Raw genomic sequence first — 19,189 nt, 5'->3', positions numbered from 1 at the left:
GCTTTGTGAAACGCGGCCCAGGTCACTAACCTCAACACCAGGTCACATACTGCAGCACCAGGTCACTAACCTCAACACCAGGTCACTAACCCCAACACCAGGTCACATACTGCAGCATCAGGTCACTAACCTCAACACCAGGTCACTAACCTCTACACCAGGTCACTAACCTCTACACCTGGTCACATACTTTAGCATCAGGTCACTAACCTCAACACCAGGTCACTAACCTCTACACCAGGTCACTTACCTCAACACCAGGTCACATACTGCAGCATTGGGTCACTAACCTCAACACCATGTCACCTACTGCAGCATTAGGTCACTAACCTCAACACCAGGTCACTAACCTCTACACCAGGTCACATACTGCAGCATAAGGTCACTAACCTCTACACCAGGTCACTTACCTCAACACCAGGTCACTAACCTCAACACCAGGTCACATACTGCAGCATCAGGTCACTAACCTCAACACCAGGTCACCTACTGCAGCATCAGGTCACTAACCTCAACACCAGGTCACATACTGCAGCATCAGGTCACTAACCTCAACACCAGGTCACATACTGCAACACCAGGTCACTAACCTCAACACCAGGTCACCTACTGCAGCATCAGGTCACTAACCTCAACACCAGGTCACTAACCTCAACACCAGGTCACATAAGGTCACTAACCTCAACACCAGGTCACATACCAGGTCACTAACCTACCAGGTACTGCAGCATCAGGTCACTAACCTCAACACCAGGTCACTTACCTCAACACCAGGTCACATACTGCAGCATCAAGTCACTAACCTCTATACCAGGTCACTAACCTCTACATGAGGCCACTAACCTCAACACCAGGTCACTTACCTTAACACCAGGTCACATGCCAATCTGCAACATGATACTCCACACCAGGTCATCTAAAAGATTTCTGTATTATATCACACTTTGTCTCATCACCTTAAAGACACCCATCACCTTAAAGACACCCATGTAATGCACCAACATTGGGTCACATACTTCAGCTTCAGGTCGGGATGGTGGGTTAGGCCAGTGGTTATAAAGTGTGTGCTCGTCATTCTGAAGAGCCCTGTTTCATTTCCTACAAGTGTACAAAATGTGTCCCCTGCTGTGATGTTACTGGAGTATTGATAAAACAGCATTAAACTCAACTCACTCAGCATCAGGTCACCTGCTTTAGCATCAGGCCATGTCACATACCTCAGCATCAGGTCACATACATCAATATCAGGTCACATGCCTCAGGATCAGGTCAAATATCTTAGCATCAGGTCACATGTCTCAGTAACAGGTCACATACATCAATATCAGGTCACATGTCTCAGTATCAGATCACATACATCAATATCAGGTCACATGTCTCAGTATCAGATCACATACATCAATATCAGGTCACATGTCACCCGAAGGTCCGGTTCGATTCCCCACATGGGCACAATGTGTTAAGCCCATTTCTGGTGTCCCCCGCCATGATATTGTTGGATAAAGCGACGTAAAACTAAACTCAGTCAGTCAGTGTCTCAGTATCAGGTCACATACATCAATATCAGGTCACATGTCTCAGTATCAGATCACATACATCAATATCAGGTCACATGTCTCAGTATCAGATCACATACATCAATATCAGGTCACATGTCTCAGCATCAGGTCACATCCCAGTATCAGATCACATACATCAGTATCAGGTCACATGTCTCAGCATCAGGTCACATACATCAATATCAGGTCACATGTCTCCGTATCAGATCACATACCTCAATATCAGGTCAGATACCTCAGTATCAGGTCAAATATCTTAGCCTCAGGTCACATGTCTCAGTATCAGGTCACATACATCAATATAAGGTCACATGTCTCAGTATCAGATCACATACATCAATATCAGGTCACATGTCTCCGTATCAGATCACATACCTCAATATCAGGTCAGATACCTCAGTATCAGGTCACACGTTTCAGTATCAGGTCACACGTCTCAGTATCAGGTCATATACATCAATATCAGGTCAGATACCTCAGTATCAGGTCACATGCCTCAATATCTGGTCAAATGTCTCAGCATCAGGTCACATGTCTCAACATCAGGTCACATGTCTCAGCAGGAGGTCACATACATCAATATCATGTCACATGCCTCAGCATCAGGTCACATACCTCAGTATCTGGTCACATACCTCAGTATCTGGTCACGTACATCAATATTTGGTCACAAACCTCCGTATCAGGTCACATGTCTCAGTATCGGGTCACATGTCTCAGTATTGGGTTTCATACCTCAATATCAGGTCACATGTCTCAGTATCAGGTCATATACATCAATACCAGGTCACATTTATCAGTATCGGGTCACATGCATCAGTATCAGGTCACATTTATCAGTATCAGGTCACATACATCAATATCAGGTCACATGCCTCAGCATCAGGTCACATGCATCAGTATCAGGTCACATAGCTCAATATCAGGTCACATGTCTCAGCATCAGGTCACATACATCAATATCTGGTCAAATGTCTCAGCATCAGGTCACATACCTCAGTATCAGGTCACACACCTCAATATCATCAGTATCTGGTCAAATGTTTCAGTATCAGGTCACATGTCTCAGCATCTGGTCACATACCTCAGTATCGGGAGACCGCCTCCGTATCAGGGTCTCAGCATCTGGTCACATACCTCAGTATCAGGAGACCGCCTCCGTGGTGTAGTGATTAGAGCGTCATACCAAAAGACGTTAAAATATGGTACTTGTTGGTCCCTGCCTGGTGCTCGGCATTAATGGGTACAACAAGGACTGGTCGGCTCGGAGTCAGTATAATGTGTCTGAGTGGGGTATTCATGCTACACTGGGGCATGGTATCTCAGTGGGCTAACACTATAAAACCAGCTTAAGTCTGGGCTAGTACAAGCAGCCGCACATATACACATACACACGCATGCACGTCGTCATATGAGCGAAATATTCTCAAGCACGACGTTAAACCCAATTTCACCACCACCACCTCAGTATCAGGTCAAATGTCTCAGTATCAGGTCTCATACCTCAGTATCAGGTTACATACAACAGCATCAGGTCACATGCCTCAGTATGAGGTCACATACCTTACCATTGGGCACATGGATACATTTGTCATAAATGCGATGGTTATTAAACAGCCCCATATGCTGTAGTTTGATTTCGATATGCCAACATGATGTGAGATTAATATAACAAGTCTGTGGAAGGCCTCTAACACTGACTCTTATTGTCATTCATACGAAACTGACAATATAGCAACATCCAACTGAAAGAGAACATTTTGGAATACATCTGTATTATATCATGCTTTGTTTCATCACCTTAAAGACATACATATTTTTTAATGCTTTGTCTCATTGGCTAATACATGTTAAAGGGCTGTAAACTGAACTTAGCAACTTGGCAGATTTTAATGCTTTTGTGCACAATCACAAATGTTTGACCAAATCAGATTTGCAAAATACAACAAGTGTAAAACGGACCGATACAAGTGACAGGGTAAATCCTCACCCAAGTAATAATGACCCCAATCTGGATTTTAAAACATGAGGTCCCAGTCTGTCTACCCACTTCCACCTCAGATTTGTTAATCTCATTTTGTGGCTTTTTCACCTGCTTATCCATTTGATTACCCACCACTTAAGCCAAGAATTAGTAACAAGATTCCTTCAGTTGTCTACTCTGGGGATTAAGCCCTGACAGGTGTGGAGCAGGACTGAGGGTAGCAGGTGTTTTATTGTAGCCAAACAGATGTTAGCCATGAAAACCTAGTGTCCGACAGTAGCAAGTACTTAAATCATCACAATGTCAAGGTCCAAGGTTATTACACGTTCAACAATGTATGCAATATTGTTATTTTGTGGGATTAACAGAACAGCCACACCTTTAGACTTGCTCTTGATAGATGTGTGTCTAATCTCTTCCTGAAGTGTCCATGTAGCAGCCAAGCATCACTAGATGGAGTATATAGTAGGTAGACATTACAACCAAGTCTACATAATACCCAGTGAAAGTGTTTGTCACATACTGCTGCTCTGCTAACTTTCAGCCACACCCCAAAATATACTCCCCATCAAAAGTTTAGACTCACTAGTGTCCATGTAGCAGCCAAGCATCACTAGATGGAGTATATAGTAGGTAGACATTACAACCAAGTCTACATACTACCCAGTGAAAGTGATTGTCACATACTGCTGCTCTGCTAACTTTCAGCCACACCCCAAAATATACTCCCCATCAAACGTTTAGACTCACTAGTGTACATGTAGCCACTTACTTAAGTCAACTCTTCTAAACTAGATGTTGCAAAATATTCCATACTGTTTAAAGGTACTGTTTACACATGAACTGATGTATTGTAAAAAACAAATTAGCCTAATGGTTAAAGCGTTGGCTCGTAACATTTGGTACAAAAGATTTTATTGTCATGGGTTAAAAAAAATGATGAAACTGAATGAAAATTGGCGAATTTTTAACAAAATTTTACACCACAACACAGCTGTTCACATGCACGTTATTTGCACATGCTTTTTAGCAATTTATAGCATGATCCTCATGCAATTCATCTGCATAAAGTTTGCAGTTGGTTCCTGAAAGTTAGTGGTCAAATTCATCTTCGAGGTAACCACACATATATGCATAACATATAATGAGTGCTTTAAGTGAGTCTAAACTTTTGATGGGTAGTATAGGTTTGTTTTGGAAACTGATTAAGGGGTGGTTATATAAAAACTTTCTCCGTTTGGTGTGAAATTTTATGTTTTGCTATTTATCAGAAATTAACTATATGTATTTGGGAGTTTTGAGATTCACAAGAAAATCATAATCAATTTTTTTAACGTTGTTACCCTTCAAAGACACCTATGTTATGTCATTGTGTATGGTCACCTCAAAGAAACGTAAATTAAGATTTATTTTTCTCTTTACCATAAAGATACCTCTCTTTTATCATGCTTTACCTCATCATTTAAAGACTGACCAAAAGAGATGCAGAATTAAGTACTGAGAACATACCATAAATATGCAGAGTAGGATCTGAATCTTCAGTACCTGTGACTCAAGGACTGACTGAGTGATAATCAGCAATAAGTTTTGTAAGCAGTCTTCACTGGGTTACCTGAAGCTGACTTTGTTCATCAGAGGTAGTCTCCATGGTCAGGATGAAGGGGGAAGGTTGGCGTTACCCATGAAACTGTTACAAGATGGTGCTTGTCAGAGCTCCAGATAAGTTTCAACATCAGGAGTACATACTCCTTGTTTTTTTCAATACAGGAGTACTGCAAAACCTCAAGAGTACTGAATGGAATTTAATGGAGTTTCAGTAATCTTGTGTTTCGTTTCATATATGCACCACAACATTGCTACTCTTGTGTAAACAGGTCAATAAACAATAAAACAATAATTTTTCAGATAAATAAGTCTGTAAATGATTTGAAGACTGTACACCATTGCTGTGGCGCGTATCTGCTACGTTTTCTAAATTATTTCCTACCGTATCATGCATATTTTTTATCCGTACATACACCAATATGGGCCTTATCTGTAGCCCTGGTGCTTTTAGTTACCCAGCCTGACACTAGTCATAAAGGGGACACAACAAGGACTGGTCGTCTTGCAGTCTGTATACTGTGTCGGGCAGTGGGGTAGCCTAGTGGTTAAAGTGTTCGCTTGTCATGCCAAAGACCCGGGTTCGATTCCCAATATGGGTACAAAGTGTGAAACCCATTTCTGGTGTCCCCATCCGTGATATTGCTGGAATTTTGCTAGACGCCGCGTAAAACTAACTCACTCACTGAGTGGGTATCCATGTCAAATGCAGCATGGTGTCCTAGCGGGCTAGCATTATAAAACTAGCCTCACACATGTAAATGCAGGTGACGGTACTGCAGTAATCTTTAACGCCATATTAAACCCTATTTCACCTCAACTCACCTTGTTCATCAGGCTTATATCACTATTTCATGATAATACTCGTATCATAATCCCCATTTTCCTTTGTCGGAGTACAACTATGAGATAGTGACAGTCGTATTGTGATAGCAATGAGTTATGTAATGTACACATTGTCAATGTGTATAGGTTCTCTGTGTTATATGATCTATATTGACCAGTTGAAGAGTAACAGAAATACCATGTAGCACTAATGAACCATTCACGTTAATGAGAACACAGAGTGAGAATGAATTATGAAATGATGGTGTGCCACAGTTCATGGGATACATCATGGCTTGTATCGTGTGTATATTTGTCACTGTTAATGTGTGCAGTTGAGCCTTTGTGCATTATACATTCTACTTTCAAACTTCTTGGTAAAGGTGATTTTTTTTTTTTTAAGAAATCTATTGTCTATTGCTAAAAGCAGTGTAAAACCCAACTCACTTACTCACTCTTATTAATTAATTAAACAATTTCTTTTGTTTCTTATTAATTGCACATTTTGCTTTGTTTCTTAAATTCATACTTGCATATTTGACTTTGTATCTGACTAATTGCACTTTCTACCTTGTGATTAATCACATTGCACATTTTTCCTTTTCTACAGAATTTATTGTACATTTTGTGTGTTTTTCTGTTCATTGATATTGTCTTTCATATAAATGTTTATTCCACTTTGTACTTTCAACCTTTGAAATTAATTAATCCCTATGTGTTGCCATTCCAAAGAACATTGCACATGAAGATGTGCTTTGCTAAAAGTGTTTATTATTTGACAAGCTTCAGACAAAGCCGCATGGCAATGAAACCCTGTCTGTGACTCTGTACCATGTATAGTACCCATGTTGTAGGCCTTCTAGAAGGCCAGCCCAAAACTTTCAAAGTTAACTTTTTGCTTACCCGATTTTTAAATGTAGTATATTTGTTCATTTGAATTTTGGCTAAACTTGTCCTACAATCGCCAGCTGCTGAAGGGATGGTGTAAATCCAACTAGGGTCCATGCAGGTAGCAAAAGTAATGTAAGTCCCCATGGTTCCTAGTATGGTGATCTACCTTCAGTTGTTGGCGATCTATAGCCCGTTTTTATATTGTGTTGTCCCTCATAGTTAAAATGTTTTAGATTCAATTACTAGTTTTACATATATATCTGTGATACTCTAGTTGTTTTACAGTCCTTTGTCGGCAGGTTTTATAATCTCTCTATATATTCTATTTCAATGGCAAGTGTTCTCGTCACGATATGGCTGAAATATTGCCGATGTGACGTTAAATAATAACTCACTCACTCACTCTAGAAGGCCAGGAAGAACCTGGAGGGTTGGAAATACAGTTTGATGGATGTCGGTAGTTTATGAGTCACAAAGTGTGATGTGTGAACATAACTCAGTTAATTACATATGCAGTGTCAGGTGGCATAAGGGGGAAATTCTAATTGATTGTCACAAATCACTTTCTAACTAATGTGATAACCACATACATTGAACAGGAGCTTCACCAGAGTGCAAGAAGAATTCATGGACCCCTTTGAAGAAAGGGGTATAATAAACCCGTGTTTGATAAAAGCATGGCTGCACACCTGTTTCATCAAATGTTAGATTTTAAACTTAAAAATGAATGTTTTAGTGTCAATATGACTCCGAATAGGCAAGGTTGTGTAACCTTTTTTAGATCAATTTTATTGTTTAAATTGATAAAGACACATATCAGTGTTGTGAGAAACAGTTTTATTGTTATGTATAGTACGGCTTCATTGTGTTAGGTGCTGACATCTGAGTGACATAGCTTCACAGACACCTTGTCTGCTCAGGTATAACCCTTGCCATAACATTGTCTTTTTGATTTTTAACTCAGAGCAACATAACAACATACATATGAATCAAGCTTTAGGTTTGGAGTTTTGTTTTTTTCTATTTTCTTTGGATTATTGGAGTGGATAATATTTTGTATTGTTACAACTAGGTGTGTTTTGGTATTTAAGGAAACTCAAAACAATAACGTTCATTGTCACGTTTATTCAAATAAAAAATTCCTTTTTTGTATGTAGTTTGACTCATGACGTTTATATGTTGCCTGTTTTCAGTCACGGTTATTTCCTTATGGAGAATGAAATGTTTGCAAATATTGTTGCTGTCTAGTATTAATGCTTTTTCAGTTCAATTTGAGAATTATTGTCTCTCAAATGGAAATTACCATGATTCATATTTGTGAGTGGAAATAGTACTATTTTGAAAAATGTTCAATGCTTCATCTACCATTGTAATGACTATTATAATTAGTGTTATACTGGGACTGCTCTGTATGAGAGTGACAATTAGTGTTATATTGAGGCAGCTTTGTATAAGGGTATTATTTGTGTTGTGCTGAGATTGCTGAGTGATTGTCAGTGTTATAGAGAGGTTGATATGTAATTGTGTTATGATTAGTGTTATATGGGGAATGGTATGTAGTTATGTGATGATCAGTGTTATAATGAGGTTGTTGCATGTGAGAGTGATGATCAGTGTTATAATGAGGCAGCTGTGTGTGAGAGTTATGATCTGTGTTTTACTGAGACTTTACTTCTTAAATGTGATGATCAACGTTATACCGAGGCTGCTGTGTGTGAGAGTGATGATCAGTGTTATATTGAGGTTGCTGTGTATGATCATGGTGATCTGTCTTAAATGTGGTGATCTGTCTTATACTGAGGCTGCTGTGTGTGAGAGTGATGATCAGTGTTATATTGAGGCTGCTGTGTATGATCATGGTGATCTGTCTTATACTGAGGCTGCTGTGTGAGAGTGATGATTAGTGTTATAGTGAGATAGGTGTGTATGGAGATATTCTTAGGGTCCTCCCCAAGGGGATCTTGTCCACAAGACACAGGTGTGATTCAGAAATGAAAACTCGTCACTCATATGATTGATAAGGATCTATTTTCTGTTGTGGTTCATGTTTAAATAGTCCCACCAGCAAAAAGATAAACTTGGGTCAGTGTGTGTGTACCAGGACTACAGACGGGATGTGATTCCCTGTGTCAGTACTATGTCTATTTTGTGTCTATTATCTGTAAACCCCACCTTTTCGGCAGAGTTTGTCATGTGTTAGACTTTCACAGACTTCAGGATACTGTCAACAGTTGCCATCTTCAGTGAAGGTAGTGTGAATGTGTTTGGATTTACCCCACTGCAGACAAGGCTTGGAGCAGGTGTGTACTTTTGTCAGTTTTAAGAAACCTGTTTTATTCCAGGTATCAAAAAGGTATAACTGACAAGTAATTATTCTTTTAAGTTTAGCAGTAGAAAAAATATATTTAATACTTGATGATGGTTGGAAAATACATGTTGTTTAACTTTACTACCTCCAGCTTTCTGCTTGTCTTTTTATATTTTGGACCCGGTTATAAAATTGTTGTGATTTTGTTTCTTCAAATATGTGACAGAGTTGTCATGTTGTTTTTCCTGCTATTGTTGATGCTTCTAAGGTACACTGTCAAACTCGTCTATAAGACACACACCCTCCCAAAAAATAGGATCAGTTCCCAGAACTTGAATCTTTGAGGTTTTAATGTATGATAAGTATGCTCTGCTATTGTACATTGAATCTAAAAGTTAAAGAAGTGGTAGATCAGTGTGTCACATTTGTTTGGACCTTTGGTGGTACATTCAGTGCTTTACATGCCACTCAGTAGTACCAATGGACAAAATGTCATGAAAATAGATGGATATTTAATCAATTGCCTTATCAGTCTTACTTTCAAAAACACACCCGACTTGAAGGGATGTGGATTTCCATAAGCAAATATGTTTATTTATAATGGACAGAATGCACTTTCCAGGGCTCCCAACAACCACCCAGGCCATTGACTGGGTTAGGTATTTAGTGTATGTATTTAGGCTTTATGGTTGGGTTAATGATGCAGAGAGGTAAAGTGTAGAGGCTATTATCAAACCATCACTGTACTTGTACAGTAGTAGTGCTGATACTGCGATACTATTGTGTTGTAACTGTCATGTGTAATGTCTTAACAGTACTTTTGTAGTTCATTCAGTTTGTGCAACTTTGATATATTTTACTATTATTTTAGGTAAAAAGAGCTTGTTCCTACTCGTAAAATGGAGGATTTGTGGCTCTGTAAAACCTTGATTGCTATAATACTTTCAATACAGAACTAGAAAGCAATAAAACAGCTGTTTTAGGATTGTAGAAATACAACTTGACATCCCTATAACATGACCCTTATTAACAGCAAGTTTCATTCTCTAAGAGGTGACCGCCTCCGTGGTGTAGTGGTTAGAGCGGAAGGTCGCGGGTTCGATCCCCGACCACGTCATACCAAAAGACGTTACACTATGGTACTTGTTGGTCCCTGCCTGGGGCTCGGCATTAATGGGTACAACAAGGACTGGTCGGCTCAGAGTCAGTATAATGTGTCTGAGTGGGGTATTCATGCTTCACTGCGGCATGGTATCTCAGTGGGCTAGCACTATAAAACCAGCTTAAGTCTGGGCTAGTACAAGCAGCCGCACATACACATACACTAGTGGTGCTCCAATTAATTGAAATAATCGAAGATTGGTCGCAGTGACCAAACGACCAAGCAATCAATGACATTTTCTCATAATCGAACACAAACGATTTTGGAACTACTGTTTTAGTCTTTGAAACATTTGACGATGGAACATATCTTCGAAGTTGTCAGGGCCTGAAAACTTGCTCAATTCTTTGAAAACTCACTTCATTAACTGAAAAGGCATGACGAAATATTTCTTGAAGACTCCAGGAAGTTTATGATCATGATATATTAGTCATCACTCTAAAGTAGCAAGTTGCATCATGTTATACATATCTGCAATAACAACCTGGATAGGAAAATCTGAAAAATGACACTAACCAAATTTTTTTCAATGATTGTTCGTTGGTAATGAAACAATCATCAATTGTGAGATTTCAACCAATTCCCAACACTAACATACACACGCATGCATGTCGGCATATGAGCAAAATATTCTCATGCACAACGTTAAACCCAATTTCACCTCACCTCTAAGAGGTGACTAATGGCACAGGGTGTATAGACTTGCTGAGTTAGACTTGATTCCTGTGATCATATCTCAACAGTGTAGATTGATACTCATGTCAATCACTGGATTGTCTGGTCCAGATGCAATTATGTACTAACTGCCATCATGTAGCTGGAATTTGGCTGAGTGTGGCATTAAACAACTAACCTACCAACAAGCAACCAAAGAAATTGTTCTTTTATATGCTCATTGGAAAGACAAATTATTCCTTAAGAAGAAACATTGAAGGTTGATAGGCTGTATTTTAACTCATGGGGCCATGTCTTGACAATTTCAATACAGGTATCTGTTTTGAGGTACATACTGTGGGATATTGGCAGCTATGTGCTTTGATGTTATTATCACTGCTCATATTTGAAGGTCATAATGTCTGCATACTTGGGTATCATATTTTATGCAAAAGTCAGTATGGCCAGGCACCGCTTGTGAGTGAGAAATCTCTTCCTGAAACACAGAAAAGTGGATGATGATGGTGACTGATGCGAGAATTCTAAACATGATAACAATATAAGTGTGTGTGTTTATGAATACTGGTCAAGGCTGGTATGGCAAACACATGATGGGACAGCGACAACTGCTCTGACGAGCTGACAATACTTACATGTATGTCGGTATAGACTGCTTGAAATGTGACAATATGTTATTCAGAGAGACATGTAATGCTGCAAAAAATATTGAAGTTCAAGCTGACCTTCTGCTCTTGAAAGGCCCTTAAAGACATCTTGCAGATGAACGTGATTGTCCCACTTGAAACTTGACATCAAGTGCATCATCAGGTCCTCGGGGGCTGTTACAACACTCTGTACAAGTTATGTCCCTTAGGCATGAGATAAACCTCGGATTATGGGTTTGAATCTCAGCTCATTCTGATTGTTTCTAGCTTTGTCAGTGTCTTTGCTAGTGGGTTTACACCTTTATAGTAAGGGGCCGTGGGGTAGCCCAGTGGTTAAAGTGTTTGCTTGTCACACCATAGGCCTGGGTTCGATTCCCCACATGGGTACAATGTGTGAAGTCCGCAGCTGTGATATTGCCGGAATATTGCTAAAAGCAGCGTAAAACCAAACTCACTCACTTACCCTTTGTGGTAAACATCCAAGATCTGCATCATTTCACTTCCATGTCTTTCAATATCAGGCCGATGTATCATGATATAACTGATGTATACTTATTCAACTTAAAGCCAAACTCACTTCTGTACCCCAAAATACTAAAGCTGTCAGTGTATTGCTGTATACTTTGATCTGGATGATTGGGATGCCAACTTAGAACAGGTCCAATGCAGCCTGTGGGCCGGTGGGGTAGCCTAGTGGTTAAAGCATTCACTTGTCATGCCAAAGACCTGGGTTCAATTCCCCACATGGGTACAATGTGTGAAGTCCGCAGCTGTGATATTGCCGGAATATTGCTAAAAGCAGCGTAAAACCAAACTCACTCACTTACCCTTTGTGGTAAACATCCAAGATCTGCATCATTTCACTTCCATGTCTTTCAGTTTCAGGCCGATGTATCATGATATAACTGATGTATACTTATTCAACTTAAAGCCAAACTCACTTCTGTACCCCAAAATACTAAAGCTGTCAGTGTATTGCTGTATACTTTGATCTGGATGATTGGGATGCCAACTTAGAACAGGTCCAATGCAGCCTGTGGGCCGGTGGGGTAGCCTAGTGGTTAAAGCATTCACTTGTCATGCCAAAGACCTGGGTTCAATTCCCCACATGGGCACAAAGTTTGAAGCCCATTTCTGGGGTCCCCGCCATAACATTGCTGGAAGTTGCTAAAAGCGGTGTAAAACTAAACTCGCTCACTAACTCACTCCAAAGCAACTTGTGCGAGCTGTAAGAGGTAGTCATGTGGATACAGTGGAAAGTGTAAAGATGGCATGAATTGGTGCTCGTAACATCCACCACTGGATTGTTTTCTTCTAATTGAGTATTTATGCCTCCGTCATATTGCTGGAATATTGCTTTGTGGGCAACTCTTGAACAAGTAAACAGATGATGCAATAAATTGAATAATGTTTAAAATCTAATAGTATATAATTTTTCCCAAGCCTCGTTGAGGAAATGTTTTGACCTCATGTTGAATGGGGCAGATTTTATTAGACCAGGATAAGCGTACATCCTGAAAGATGTTTTTTTTCAGCTCAGTAGGAGGGTAATGATTGGCCAGCCAGTCACGGAACTATCAATTTCATATCTGTGAGTAACAATCAAATTGAAAGTCCATTGACACTTGCTTGTGATACTTGTGTGACTCTGCAACACATGGTTTTACATAGAGGGAAATATGCAGCTTATCAAGTCATGTGTACAGCTAACACAAAGCTGGTGTGGCGTTACACACACACACAGATGTCCTATAGGTTGATAGCTATCTTTCCTGTTGACATAACACCTGAAACCAAACGCTGTGGTTCCCTGTATGAGCAGTTCCCTGTGTTTGTAACACCTCCTCGTCGATCTTGTTTTGGGAGGGTTTCACTTCAGAGAGAGTTGTCTTTCCATGAGAGGTGGATGTGTTTATGGGATGGGATTACTTTGTTTCACATGATCATTGACTATTGTCTGATCAAATAGTTGTCGAGGTAAGTTGCTTCATGCTTATTTGTTATCTCACTTCCAATTAAGGCTGTAACGATTCATTCACATATTCGGTGAATTGAACCGCAGCCCTTCATGAATTCAATTTGTTATTCGTGGTCACCGGAACTGAATATTAACGAATATTTACAATTTTTTTTAAGGGAGCATGTTTTACTCGAACCCTTGTGTACTTTTGGAAAGTGAGATATGCAGTAATGGAATATGTACTAGCCTTGCAGTAGCCCAAGTCGTTAGTTTGCCAAGGCCGCACATGGTACTGTCAACTATAACTATTACATACCAAATTTGAGTGTCATGGGATCACTGGTTATTGCTGTGACAAATCAAAACTGTCAACATAGGCATTCCATATTGTACATCAATCACTTAACTACAATATTGTATTCGTGACTAATTATTCGTATTTGTTACCCAATATTCATGATACGTATCATATTTGCCACATAGTGTATTCGTTGCAGCCCTACTTCCAATTATGGCTTCACTGAGGCGATGGAGTGCATTCTGTGTTTTCATGGAGGTTGTGATTTAACCCCCAGGGGATTTCAGGACATCTTTGTATCATGTACCCAAGGGTAGACTGAGGCAGTGGCGGGCCTAGTGGTTACAGTGTTCCTTCATCGCAGCAAAGAAACAGGTTTAGTTCCCCGCATTGGTGCAAAATGTGAAATCCAGTTCTGGTTCCCAGAACCATGATATTGTTTGAATAAAGGGGGATAGAACTGTACCCACTGACCCTCTAGAGAAGAGGGGACGGTTGGGTACCCTAGTGGTTAAAGCGTTGGCTCGTCACGCTGAAGACCCGGGTTCGAATCCCCACATGGGTACAATGTGTGAAGCCCATTTCTGGTGTCCCCCGGCCGTGATGTTGCTGGAATATTGCTAAAAGCGGCGTAAAACCAAACTCAGTCAGTCAGTCTAGAGAAGATGTTATTCACATTATCAACCAGTGGTTTGTCTGGTCAAGGTCTCAACAACTTTATGAAAATTATTTGTCATTAGTGAAGATTAGACATTAGTGATAACATATCCCATCATTCACTCACTCGTCTCTTTGCTCATTCATACAGACAGCTGCATTTGATAATAGATTGAAATTGAGGGGTTTTCATAATCTTAATAGTAGAACTAAAAGATTTAGGGTCCCTTAATTAAAATACTATAGCAGAAAACCAAAATGACTTAAGGACCCATCTATATTTTAGTTTGCTTTAGGCTTAATAATTTAAAATGATAGATACAGAATGAATGAAATCTTTCATATGTGCTAAGACTCTCCCCTAGTTCAGGGGCGGTGGGGTAGTCTAGTGGTTAAAGCATTCGCTCATCACACTGAAGACCTAGGTTTGATTCCCCACATGGGTTCAGTGCGTGAAGCATATTTCTGGTGTCTCCTGCCGTGATATTGCTAAAAGCGGCGTAACACTAAACTCTCTCACTCACTCACTCACTCTCCCATAGTTCAGATAAGTGTTTGATCCCTGTTGTAGCAGTCTTGTAACAGGATTCAAACCACAGACCAACTGATCGGGATGCCTTGTCCACATGTTCAAAGAGATTCACCCAGCAAACAATCCTGGGTACGGATGTCGTCCAATAAATGGCTCCACACCCACTGGCTGGTGTGATGCAAGGTGTTTCACCATGTCCTCTAATACAAGCTACATTGTGCAGCACAATGCACTAAAGTATATTGTTTATTGCCTGGTGATTTTTTTACATTAACCGTTCAAAGCTCTGTGAAGTTATAGAATGGCTCATGTGTTCAAGTTGTGTAGGAGCCTCTGTGTTGACCTCCTAGAAAGTATTTTATGTCGACCACCACGAATAGTTGTTTTGGTAATACAAAGCACTAACACATGACAAGCTAACCCAAATATTTATTGTCAAACATCCCATACCAGTACATATGTACATATTTGCATTTCCTGGTGAAATTGTGTCTATGTCTGGTATTGCAGCGATGTCTCCCTCCTTGAAGTAGGGACAGCTCGTCATGCTATAACAGATGTTATGCATCTCTGGGTCAGAATGCAACATCTTGGATGCTTTGCATGAATTGTTGAGTAAGTAGATTAATTGCTCATCCAGAGTATACAACAGCTTGAAGTGCTTTTGCACTCCTAAAATGGCGATGCAACTTTTATGATAGAAGAGTGCATGTGGTTTTATGCCGCGTTTAGCAATATTCCAGCTATATCACGGCAGGGGACACCAGAAATGGGCTTCACACATTATACCTATGTGGGGAATGGAACCCGGGTCTTCGGCATGACGAGCGAACGCTTTAACCACTAGGCTACCCCACTGCCCTGATAAATTAATTGCTCATCCAGGGTATACCACAGCTTGAAGTGTTTGTGCACTCTTAAAATGGGGATGCAATCGAGTCTGGACCAAACAATTCAGTAATCAACAGCATGAGCATCGACCTGCGCAATTGGGAACCAATGACATGTGTTAACCAAGTCAGCGAGCCTGACCACCCAATCCCGTTAGTTGCCCCTTACAACAAGGGTTACTGAAGGCCAATATTCTAACCCGGACCTTCACGGGTCCTATGGTAGAAGAATAAGTGAGGGAGTGAGTGTAGTTTTACGCAGCTTTTAACAATATTCCAGCAATATCACAGAGGGGGACACCATTTATGGGCTTCACACATTATACCCATGTGGGAAATCGAGCCTGGGTCTTCAGCTTGATGTACAGACGCTTTAACCGCTAGGCTACCCCGACCCTATAGAAGAGGCTCAATGACATACCAGTGAATGTTTTATTATTAATGACACCACTGAAGGATGCCGGTATGTTAGCTGTCTTTGCCTGTTTCCAAGTTGATTCAGTCAAGAATTTCTTGTTTTGCTTTCAAATTAAATTTTGTGTCAGCGGCCATTTTGGTTTGATAACAAAGTGAAGTCAGCCAGCGATTAGCGAGATTGTAAGTGCAGAAAGTTAGCAACCAATTGTTTGGCGAATCACTGGACATCGCTTGCTGGCTGTTTACAATGCACCCCTTATCTCGCATTTTAATTGACAATAATATACAATGTGCATGTCCTTGAAATTATGGGACATTTTATGTCAAGGTATGATATACAATGTACATGTCCTTGAAATTATGAGACCTTTTATGTCAAGGTATGATATACAATGTGCATGTCCTTGAAATAATGAGACCTTTTATGTCAAGGTATAATATACAATGTGCATGTCCTTGAAATTATGTGACATTTTATGTCAAGGTACGATATACAATGTGCATGTCCTTGAAATTATGTGAAATTTAAGCAGCTGAGCTGGATATTGGCGCTGTACAAATATAAGTATTATGCTGCTGCTGCTGATGATATACAATGTGCATTTCCTTGAATTTATGTGACATATCATGTCATGTTGTGTTATATCATGTTTCACCAAAGATGTAAGCATCTTAAACTTGCATCACTTTAGGCTTTTCTCACAGAAAGCTGACATGCTGTTTACTGAAATACTTGTACTAAAAATGCAGTGTTAAACCAAACTCTCTCTCTCTCTCTCACTAACTCACTCACTCACTCAGAACAGAGCCATGCTTCATGAAAGGGAAGTCTGGCGTGTCATGGAGATGAGTGATATGTAATGTTATCCACTGAGGGGCAAACATGTCTAACATAGTTGCCAGACTTCCTGATCAGTGTTATGGGCAGGAAGATGGAATATCATTTATTATCTTCCTGGTGGCATGCTTTGAATCTTCAACACACCCTGTTACAAGGCAGATGCTGAAGCTGTGTACTGGCAAAAGATTACATTGCAATGCAGGTATCTTTACTAAGATACATATTGTGATATATTGGGAGCTTTAAGTGTTTGAGAGTGATTGACAATGTCCATGCAGATATAAATTGTCATGGTCAGCATTGTTGTCAGAGAAAACCGACTTCCCATTTCTTGTTAATCAGTTTCGAAGGGAGATATCACTTGTGAATGAATTTTGTGTAGATTTTAGGTTAAATGATACAAGCAATAAGACTATTTTGATGATTTTTTACCAGATACCGGTACTCATAAGAGACATACCAACACCTATTGTTGTAAAAGCAAATTTTCATTTGATTTTACATCATTTCCTGTATGCCTTCTGTACAGTGTCATCAACTGTGATATTATGATATCACCTTGTGATATGAACCTCGAGATATTATGTCAGACATGACATCACTGGGAGGTTATAAATCATAATGTGCTTGTATCAATTCACAGAATGTCTAAATGCAGCAATATTTCAACAAATACACACTAAATATTGAGATCTTTATGAGACATTGATGCTTCTGACATTGATGTGTTTTGATCTCACTGGTTGACTTGTACTGCTGTATGCAAATTATTGTTGACTTCTAGCAATCTATTAGCCAATCAAATGTGTAAAGTAATCACTTGATACATTGTCACAAAATTACTGAGCCCATACTAGGTATGTATGTGCCTTCCTATCAATCTGTGGATTATTTGGTATGTACAGACTGTGTTAAATGAGATAGCTAACTCCAAGAATGAATTGAAAGAGTGATCAGGTGGTTTCAAAGTGTGAGAGCTCGGACTTTGTGTTATCCTGCCCTGATAGGGTTAATCAATGCTTAGGCTAGATTGTCAAACATTGCTAACATCTGAAGGGATGGTGTAAACCCAGCTAGGGCCCATGCAGGAAGCAAATGTACTGTAAGTCCCCATGGTCCCTAGTATGGTGATCTACCTTCAGTTGTTGGCAATCTATAGCCTGTTTTTATATTGTATTGTCATTTATAGTTAAATATTTTAGATTTAATTACTAGTTTTAAATTATATCTGTGATAATCTAGTTGTTTTAGTGTCCTTCGTTATTAAAATTTACTTTCAATTGATATAAATCCATAATTTGATTTAGTCACGATATGACTGAAATATTGCTGATGTGACTTAAGATCGTAACTCACTCACTCACTCACTAATCAATGCTCATACTATCAACCTCAAGCTCATGCAGCTATGTGTATGTTTTCATGACAAATCCACACTGATACTGACTGCGACAGAATACTTTCAATAATTTTGCAATTCAACAAAATTGGTTGCACCTGTATGGTGCGGGTACCAAGGTATTTTAGTGTTGCTGGATGTCATGACACAGCCTTGAGAGTCAATCAATTCCTTGCACCAGCAGCTGGGAAGCATTATTGTCAGGTTGTTACAGCCCAAGAAACAATTATCACCATTGATTACTAGTAATCATTACCACTGTGTTATTTTCAGAACCTTTGGTGTTGACTCTCTGTTCAAAGTGACAATATCAAAGGGTGGCACTGAAAGATATGGCTATGTTATGGCTGGTAGTATATAGACGTTTGATATGTCCATGTGATGTTGGCCCCATCAACTGCCAGTATAAATGAACATTTTCATGTCCAGGTGAGGCACGCCTTGTCCAAGTAGGTCAGTAGGCCACTTACATCACTTAATTGCCATATGGGTCACAGTTAACCCCAGAAGGTTTCATGTAAACTTACCTATCATTAAGGAACACT

At 39.7% G+C, this 19,189-nt stretch overlaps 1 protein-coding gene across 5 annotated transcripts in view; it reads left to right on the top strand.

Annotated features, from left to right (window-relative positions):
• LOC124273684 (ras guanyl-releasing protein 3-like) overlaps nucleotides 1-19,189 on the top strand; it is an 87,428-nt gene that overhangs the window by 5,864 nt on the left and 62,375 nt on the right. The window contains exon 3 of one of the 5 annotated variants that reach the window (XM_046708957.1): nucleotides 15,608-15,712. The exons of 3 other annotated variants lie outside the window; for them this stretch is intronic. The gene's annotated coding sequence lies outside the window, so the exon portion shown is untranslated. Of the gene's footprint in view, nucleotides 1-13,607; nucleotides 13,628-15,607; nucleotides 15,713-19,189 lie in introns of those variants that run through there. One more of the 5 variants, XM_046708959.1, reaches the window with a different exon arrangement.

The sequence above is a fragment of the Haliotis rubra genome, unplaced genomic scaffold (assembly GCF_003918875.1).
Source record: "Haliotis rubra isolate DU_JTF1 unplaced genomic scaffold, ASM391887v1 Scf183, whole genome shotgun sequence".
Classification (NCBI taxonomy): domain Eukaryota; kingdom Metazoa; phylum Mollusca; class Gastropoda; order Lepetellida; family Haliotidae; genus Haliotis; species Haliotis rubra.
The sequence above is the reverse complement of the archived record's forward strand: the minus strand, read 5'-3'. Positions and strand labels throughout refer to the sequence as shown.